The 7,568-nt window shown below is 37.7% G+C and overlaps 1 pseudogene; it reads right to left on the reverse strand.

The window, feature by feature from the left end:
* Window positions 1-2,695: 2,695 nt before the first annotated feature.
* LOC132297824 (small nucleolar RNA R71) lies at window positions 2,696-2,794 on the reverse strand (annotated as a pseudogene).
* Window positions 2,795-7,568: the final 4,774 nt, after the last annotated feature.

Raw genomic sequence — 7,568 nt, forward strand, 5'->3', positions numbered from 1 at the left:
TTTCTAGTTCATAATTGTATAGTTGTTCATTTCATTCCTTTACTTTCTAGTTCATCGCTAGGGATTAGCAATATTTAGGATTAGGGGTGTGATGAGTGCTGAAAAGGGCGTATTTAAACCCCTTAAGCTTAGGCATTCTAGTACCTTTATCTATCTTACTTTACCATTTTAGATTGATTTCATATTATTTCCATTTTCAGGCACATATCCCGAAAATAAGCTTACTCAGCCAAATAAGAGCAGAAATAAAGCAATTATGGGATGAATCAACAAAAGGAGCTAAGTGGAAGCAAAATGAAGAAAATGGTGGAAATTAACATCTTCGATCGATCTCAGATCAAAGTTCGATCGATCCAACATGATCGATCTCAGCACTTCAAAATGGATCAGAGCCATGATGACATTTTTAGAGATCTCAAAAGTTTGATCGATCCAACATCATTCTTTGATCGATCAAACTACTTTGTCCTTATCCAAATGATTGATCTTATCTAGTTGCACCATCCTACTAACCACTTTTGTCCTTTTTCCAAAAATATCTTCAAAATATCTCAGATTTGTCTTTATCCAAAAAGCGCCGCTATTGAAGATCGATCCAGCCTAAGTTCGATAGATCTCAGCCATGTTCGATTGATCTAAGTCCAAGGTTCGATCGATCAAACTTCTTCCAGTGCGAAAAAGTTAAATCTCCAACTCAGCAAAAGTTGTCCTTTATCCAATCATTGGGGAATATTTTGTACACAACCCCAGCTCATTTTGTGTGCCATTTGACCTACCTATATAAGGATAAGGATTACTTTTTACACCATAACATACCATATCATATCATATCATCTTATACCTTGTAAGAACTCTTGGAGAGCAAGCTTAGAGGAGGAGGAGGCTAGAGACACCATTGGAGACTCTTCATTAACTAAGGAGCAAATCTCTACCATAGAGTTAGCCCTTGAGGGTTGGAGTAGCACTACCATGAGTGGCTAGACATCCTCTTGGGGCTAGAGTTAGCCCCAAGCATGCTTTCTACATCTTGATTTTGTGTATTATTGAGGGATTAGTGTTGTAATACATGTTTTGGCACTTTTATATATATAGATCTTGTTTATTCAATGATTTATGTGGTTTAATGCTTCTAATTGATCATTTCATCCTATCCATATGTCTATGTATGCTAGAATAGATGTTCATGTGTTTGTCTCTATTTTTTATGTTATTGATGCATGTCTATGTGTATTAATGTCATAGATCTAGAGATTGTCAAAACATTGTGCTTAAAGGAATGCTCTTGTAATTTTCTTGATGGTTCATGCTCATTTCTTGATGGATTGTGCCTCTCCCTCAGCTTAGTTAGTTTAATTTCATGTCATTAGCTTAATTGTAGTGTAGTGGTAGCATAGTTGTTAGATGAGAGGACAATCCATGCTTGTTGTTTGATGTTCCATACTTTTGAATGCAAGTAGCATATGTCTCTAATCTTGTGGTGTATTTGGCATGTGAGCTTAATGAAAGGATTAATGACTTTCTAGATATATTTTGCTTTTCACATGCTATTTAGATAATATATACTTAATTGCTAGATATATTGTGTTTTTCACATGTTGATTAGACAATGTATGTTTAATTGGTCACCCTTACTAATTGAATTAACCAAACCCACACACACATCAATATTTCAACACACATTTCCTTCATTAGTCACTTGTTAAGGGTGTAGAAAAACATTGTTTGTTGGTGACCTCTAAACCCCAAGATCTCTCTCTCTCTTACTTACTCTTTATTGCATTCAATTATTTAGTTTAATTTGTTATCTAGTTTAATCAACCAACCGGCTATTTGTTTGATCACTCGACCTACTAACCCTAATAGTGATTCCACGACCTAGTACCACTCCAATCCCTTGGGACGATCCCTACTCTCGCTAACTATATTTTTAGTGAAGGTAGTAGTGGCTTCTATAAGTGTAAAACCTAGCCCTCGCCTTAATGCACACTCTTTTTAAGCTTGATGTATGGTAGGACGACACAAACCCCATTAGAAAGACTAGGAGAAAAGGAAGTTCTAGTTCTACCCAATCCATTACATCAATGGAAGGCCTTAATGAGGAGCATATAGAGAACCTTGGTCACATAGACCAAAAAGGTATCCTCAATCCAAATGTGCATCATGAGAACATTCAAGTACCATTAGACATGCCTAGGCCATTCATTCACCAACCACAATAACAACAAAGCCAGGTTCCATTTGGAATGCCAAGGCCAATGTATGCTCCACAACCTCCTATCATTCAAGGCAACTAAGGTGCCCATGTTGCACCTCTAATTGTTAATCCTCCACTTACTTTAAGAGATCACTATGTGCCTAATGAATATAATGCACCCACATGCATTCAATTGCCACCATTTAGAGCACATCACTATGAAATCAAGCCACAAACCATTCAAATGCTTCCTAACTATCATGGACTTCCAAGTGAAGAACCTTACAAGTATTTGGATGAGTTTCTAGAAGTTTGTTCTACCGTTAGATATACGGACATGCCGGAAGAGGTCTTAAGACTCAAACTTTTTCCATTCACCTTAAAGGACAAGGCAAAGTATTGGTTTAACAATCTTAGGCCTTTTTAAATCACTTATTGGGCAGAAATGCAACAAGAGTTCTTGAAGAAGTACTATCCGGTTTTTAAAACCAATGCCATAAGAACCTCAATTCGAGAATTTTCACATGGGGATAGAGAAACATTTCATGAGGCATGGGAACGTTTTAATGAATTTCTTAGGAAGTGTCCACATCATGACATGCCCAAATGGCAATTAGTTCAATATTTCTTTGAGAGCTTATCGGACAATTATAAAGGCATGGTTGATGCTTCCATGCGTGGCTCTTACATTGATAGGCATGAGGATGACGTGTGGTGTCTTTATGAGAGTATGAGTGAAAATTCTTTGCATAGAACATTATCATCCAAGAATAGTAGAAATTTACAAGGTAGGAAAAGTGTTGGCTTACATCAAGTTAACCATTCAAATGAAATAGCCACCGAAATGAAATCTTTATCTTAAAGGTTTGATCAATTTTTTATTAACTAAAACTCGGCGAACCAAGTATCTTCCTTCCCTAACCATTCTCATCGTGCATCGAATGAATCATGTATGACTTGTTCTAGTGTTCTTCATTCTACTTCTCATTGTCCTCATGGACAAGTGCAAAATAAACCTAATGAACAAGTCAATGCAGCTTTTGTGAACCAAGGGAACAATCCTTATGGTACTTATTATAATCCAAGTTGGAGAAATCATCCAAACTTCTCTTGAAAAAACCAAGGAGAGGGCTCAAACCCTTCCCGAGGCGGTTTTCAAGGGAAGTACATTCCACCTCCACTTCAAAGCTAAGGATCCCAAGGTTATAGACCTTATCAATCACAAGGGAATCAATTTGCTAACTCTCATTTTTCCAACCAATCTTATTCCCAAGGAAATCCTAGAAGTCCCACCCTTGAAGAAAAAGTTTTGAATAATTTGGGCACTCTTGAGGCAAACACACAATTGCTTCATTCCCACTCTCAATCTATTACGAAGTTAGAAACCCAAGTAGGGCAAATAGCAAGCACTCTTAATGCAAGAGAGAAGGGAAAGATGCCTATGAATGCCCCACCTAAGCAACAATGTGTTGTGGAAACCCATTCCTCATTGGAAGGCCACACCATTGAGTATGTTAATGCGATGACTACCTTAAGGAATGGAAGGATTGTGGACAATCAAGTTGAAATGTTCAATAAAGAGAGTGAACCGGTACAACCCCAAGTTGTCACCCGTCCCGTTTCACATCCCATTCCTCCTTCATTGCATATACATGATTTTATGAATGAGAAAGCTTCAGAATGTGATTTGAAGAATGATTTTGAAAATGATTTGAAGAAAGATTTGCCGAAAAATGAATTTGAAAATGTTTTGTTGAAAAATGATTTAAAACAAAGTGATTTAAAAATTTCTTGTGTTAAAGAGTTTTCAAAAGAAGATGCTGAAAAAGTGTTTGAGCCAAAAGCTCCATTTCCGGATGCCTTAAAAGGATCCATTTCAAAAGACAAGCAAAAGGCAAAAACCAATGAAATTATGAAAAATTTTAGGCAAGTGAAAGTCCATCTTCCACTTTTGGATGCAATCAAGCAAATTTCGACTTATGCCAAATTCTTAAAAGATCTTTGCACCCAAAAGCGGAAGAACAAGACCCAAGCACCAAGAAAAGTGGTTTTAATCGAGCAAGTGAGCTCAATTTTGCAACATAACACTTTACCAAAGTTTAAGGACCCCGGTTCACCTACCACATCATGAATTATTGGTGATCGTATCATTAATTGGGCACTTCTTGACTTAGGAGCAAGTGTTGACCTTCTTCCATACTAGGTTTATGTCAAATTGGGCCTAGGTGAATTGAAACCGACATCGGTTGTTTTACAACTTGCCGACCAATCCATTAAGAAGCCTAGGGCTATCATTGAGGATGTTTTGATAAAAATTGACAAATTTTTCTTCCCCGTTGATTTCGTTGTCATTGACACGGAACCGGTCCCCAATCCTAAAACCCAAATTCTCGTTATCCTTGGCCGTCCTTTCTTGGCAACTGCTAATGCCAACATCAATTGTAGGACGGGGATAATGAAGATCTCATTTGGCCACATGAAGGTGAAGTTGAATATCTTCAATCCCACACCCAGCTTATTTGACAAATATGAAGGAGAGGTTAATGTTGTAGAATAAATGCTATGATCTTCAATGTCAAGGAAGTGAACTTTTGTGTAAGACCAAAACTTCAAAGGGATCATTTTCAACCTTGCATTCTCAAAGTGTTGTTTCAAATTCTTGCTTTGAAAGGGCATGGAAACCCAAAGATTGTGATTGCATTGACAAGGGATCAAAAGTTTCTTTTGAGCTAAATTCAACAAGTTCTTTAAAGAACCATTTGTTGGGTGGAGTTCAAAGCATCTATCACCCCAACAAGGAGGAGATGCATTACAAGATCTTTGATCCGGGCTAAAAGAGCCCAATGTCTTACTAAAGACGTTAAAAACTAGCAAAAGTATTCGTAGGGTGTCAAAACCCTATTCCTCCCTCATTTCTATCTTTAATTTCATTTCTTGCGAAGTCTAGATACTTGTTTTTGGTTCATATGCATTGCTAGGAACTGTGGTTAGGATTTCATGAGCTTTCATGTTGGAGTTGAGCATTTTGCATAAGTTCTATCAATCTCAAATGAAAGTTCGATCGATCGACCTTCTTCCTGCATCCAACACTTAGAAAAATTTCGGCTTGCATCCACCTACATCCAAATCACCTCTTTGTCCCATCGTTCGAACTTATTCTCAGATCGATCATAATTCCTTAGAACGATCCAAACTTTAAGTTCGATCGATCTTAAGTTCCAACACTTAGACAAATTTCTGAACCCAAAAACCTACATATTTTTGCTCTCTGTCTGATCGATCGAACATTTTGTTCAGATCGATCTCTGTTCTTCATCTCACCATCTTTGACTTTATTTGACTTTTTAATTTTCAAAAATCCAAAAATATTTTTATTTTATTTTATTTTATTTTCCAAAAATACCAAAAAGATTTTCATTTATTTTCTTTTATTTACTTAATTTTACAAATTAAAAAAAAATAAAAAAAAGCGATTTTACTTTATTTATTTCAAAAATCCAAAAAGATTTTATTTTATTTTATTTTATTTTTATTCTTATTTTTCAAAAATCAAAAATATTTTCTATTTTCCAATTTTAATTTTCAATTTTTAATTTTAGTTTTTAATTTTTCAAAATTTTCAAAAATTCCAAAAATACTTTGAAGTGAGATCATCACAGTTCAATCGATCTGAAATCTCAGTTCGATCGATCAAACTGGACGGGAACAGACCGAGGGTTTCAAGATCAATTTCAAAGATCGATCCAACCCTCTTATTCTCAAAACCCTTGTTCCTCATGTTCGCCACTATGCATCCATCCATCCATCTTCTCCATCTCCGGCGAATCTCCGGTGAGATCCAGTGAGCTTCGACTCTCTCTCTCTCTTCTCAGATTTCACCTCTCGCATCTCATCTTCTCTCCTCAATTTTAGGTAAGATCCGAACTCCATCTTTGATTTCAAGCTTCGGATTGATGCATATATGTTTTAAATCCTTGATTCATGTTGTTTTAATAAAGAAAACCTCCATTGTTGAAGCTTGAAACATTGTGTATATATATGTATATATATTTTTATATATGTTTTGTATATATATTTGATTTTTGAATTGATTTTGGGAGTTTGAGCTTTGTAAAGTTAGTAGGATTGATTGTATGTTGTGTTGATGGGCCCACGACCATGTCATGAAGGCCCCGTGCCATCCACGTCACAGATCTGTAACTTTTCGACTTTCATCTTCGCACAGTTCGATCAATCAAACTTCTATCTTAGATCGATTTGGTGAGATCGATCGAACTCACTTTTTTCAGTTTCTCAGATCGATCGAAGTCTTGAGCTCGATCTCAACCTTCTTCAGATCGATCGAACTTCACAGATTTCATACACACATTCCATGCATCTTATCTTGTGTCATGCTATCTTATTCATGCCTAATGCCTGTGATTTTCCACATTGGATGCATTTTACACTTATATTGCTTAACATGTTTCACCTCCTATCACTTGTATAGATTCATGTCCTATATGTTTTGTCTATCTTATTTGACATGCATGTTTCTATTTTGTACTTTCAATTCTTTATTCTAGCACTGACTTCCCTTGCAAGTTTTAAATTTTTTTTTCAGGCCATGACTAAGCGCAAAACTATAGCCCGCGGTCATTATCACCGCCAGGGCAAGCATACTTTCGATGCGGAGGCCGATCCTTCTCATGCACAGCACCCTCTACAGGAGGAGCCACTAGAGCCTACTCCACCTCAGTCACCTTCTCATGCGGCTGAGGCTGAGCATTCTCTATCTCCTTCTCAGGCTCAGGCTGCATTTATACCATCTCCATCTCCTTCACCACCTCAGCTAGCTCGAGAGCGTGACAGGCCATTGCCTAGATATACACAGATGACAGTGGCTCATGAGTCAGTTTTTGATGTCGACTTCTTCTCCAGATCGGTGCTGACCCGATCAGCTTATGATAATATTATCTAGAGGGGCCTTGCAGCTATTCTTGCCCCAGTTACTGAGCCAGTCTACCCGCGGCTAGTTCGAGTGTTCTTCCAGAACCTCTGACCGTCCTAGCGTACCACGGCAGAGCTGGTCACTACCATAAATGGCCACCAGATTTCTATTACTGTGGACACACTAGCTAGATTATGCCAGTGTCCACACCGATGCCCTCCGGAGCTACAGGAGCTTTATCCCAGGCTATACAGGCCTTCTTATGCCGACATGGCAGTTTTCTTGACAGGTCACTATGCTGATGGCGAGACTTTCGCCACCCGCACTTATCTTCCAGATGACCTATGGTTCTTTGATTCTGTTCTCTTTCGGAACATATATATGGTTGGGCACAAGATTCAGCGGCAAGGAGACTATCTGACAGCCCTCTACGCATTCTACACG

The sequence above is a fragment of the Cornus florida genome, unplaced genomic scaffold (genome assembly GCF_030987335.1).
Source record: "Cornus florida cultivar Cherokee Brave unplaced genomic scaffold, ASM3098733v1 CherokeeBrave_3.0.0_Hap2_Chr02, whole genome shotgun sequence".
NCBI classification, from domain to species: Eukaryota; Viridiplantae; Streptophyta; class Magnoliopsida; order Cornales; family Cornaceae; genus Cornus; species Cornus florida.